General features: G+C 39.0%; 1 long non-coding RNA gene across 1 annotated transcript in view; it reads left to right on the plus strand.

Moving 5' to 3' along the window:
- The window catches only part of LOC111812229, a 3,592-nt gene that overhangs the window by 1,139 nt on the left and 316 nt on the right, over positions 1 to 2,137 (plus strand). Inside the window, exon 2 of the long non-coding RNA XR_002817790.1 lies at positions 2,018 to 2,019. This is a non-coding gene — a long non-coding RNA (uncharacterized LOC111812229). The remainder of the gene's footprint in view (positions 1 to 2,017; positions 2,020 to 2,137) is intronic.

The raw sequence follows: 2,137 nt of genomic DNA on the forward strand, positions 1-2,137 counted from the left end.
AAAAAAAAAAAAAAAAAATTAGGGGGAGGTATACCAGGAATCGAACTCAGGACCTTTTGCTTATCAGTCTAACGCTCTAGGTTCTTCATTTTTAATTTTTAAAAATTTATTTGTTTATTTATTTGGTACAGGGTCTCACTACACAGCTCACACTCTTAATGATCTTCCTACTTCAACCCCCCCAGTGCTGGGATTACATGTGTGTGCACCATGCCGGTTATGGTGGCCAGCGCGGCACACCCAGGGTCCCAGGGCTGGCATGGCATGTAGTACCAGTGGTCAAACTCAGATCCTTGTTTTTGCCAGGCAGGCGCTTAGACCACCGAGCTAGCTACCCAGCCCAGAAACTATATCTTTAATCACCACTTGAAGAGACTATAAATATCACTTTTGATAAATTGTTTTTAAGTTTGATTCCTACAGTTCTTTGTCTACTTCCCTTTAGGGTACTTAAGCATTTATATGTGTGCCAATGTCTCGTAATACTGGCTATGTATAGAATCACCTAAGGAGATTTTGAAGTGTACATGCTCATTCCAGACTAATTAAATCACAAACTCTAAGGGTGAGAGAGTGGACTCTCATTACTTTTGAATAAGGATTTTTTTTTTTTTTTTTGGTTCCTCGAATGCCTTCAGGGCACTTTTGGCCAGCAGGAGAGGTGTGAGATTTGAACTCCAGCAACCTGAGGCTGACAGCTTTGTGGAAGCAGCCACTTAAAGGCCTGAGCTAGGGCCAGGCCCCCTCTCATTACTTTTGAAAGCTTCCCATATTATTTCTATTTGCAGAGAGAGATGAGAGCCACTAAGCTATAGTAGCCTTATAATTGTCATCTTTGACTCTTTCGGAGTTTCAGACGTATGACATTGCTGTGTCTCGGCCATCTCAAGCCTGAGAAGGCCAATGAGGGGCTGTCGACTGTGTACCCCATCCTCAAGCACAGTGGCTCCTATAAAAGTACGTAGATGGCTCATGGGAGGAAACAAGGAGTCATCTTTGTTTTATTTTAACATATATAAAGATTTTATTGATTAATTCATTAATTAATGAAGGAACCAATAAGATGTTATGGTTGGTCCAAAGGGAAAATAATTTCTTTCTTTTTACCTTTAGGAGTTACATGTTTGCAATACATAATGAGTACATTTACTATAGGAGATTGGTCCATGAACATAATGTATTTATCTTCCCTTCTTCTCCCCCTCTTGCCATTCCTTTTTTATTTTTCTGGCATCAGAGTTACTTCTTTATCCTATAAGAACTTAGTAAGTTGTTTATTATTATTATATTATTATTATTATTATTATTATTATTATGATAATCCATTTTGAGGGAAGGGTCTACAGTGGTTCAGGGTCTCACTACTAGATCAGACTCATAGTGATCCGCCTGGTTACAGCCTCCCAAGAGCTGGGATTATAGGTGTGTGCCACCACGCCCAATCTCAATTGCCAGGCCCGGGAATCGATAGCAAGTTAGTTATATATACAGATTGAAAACCAGACTAAGAGGCCAAAGAACATAAAAACATGTAAGACAACTATACTAAGTCAGATTACACTTTTATTTTTATTTTTTTAAACATTTATTTAGTGTGTGTGTGTGTGTGTGTGTGTGGCCAGCTCAGCCCACCAGGGGGCAGGGCTGGCTGGCATGTGGTGCTGGGGGATCAAACCATGGTCCTTGTGCTTTGCCAAGCTTGTTCCAAATAGGTGCTTTAGACCACTGAGCCATCTCTCCAGCCCCTACACTTTTAGATAGTGCGTATTGCCATGCTCTATTACAATACCTTTTTTCCTTATTATGTCTTTTATCTACTTTTTTCATTTAAGAGAAGTCATGAAATATTTAAGTTTGTGTGTCTGAGTTACTCCACTTAACATTATAATTTCATGGCACATTCATTTTCCTACAATGACTGGTTTATCCTTTAAGGCAGAGTAATACTCCATTGTGTATAAATATCACATTTTTAATCCATTCATCTGTTGATGGACAGGCTGTTTCCAAGATTTAGCTGTTATGAATAGCACTGCTATAAACACAGGTATGCCTATATCATTGTGGTATAATGTCTTCAACTCTTTGGGGAATATACCTAGAAGGGAGCCCAAGTGCAATTTCTTTTTCTTTTTTT

The sequence above is a fragment of the Octodon degus genome, unplaced genomic scaffold, assembly GCF_000260255.1.
Source record: "Octodon degus isolate 3935 unplaced genomic scaffold, OctDeg1.0 scaffold00117, whole genome shotgun sequence".
Taxonomy (NCBI): domain Eukaryota; kingdom Metazoa; phylum Chordata; class Mammalia; order Rodentia; family Octodontidae; genus Octodon; species Octodon degus.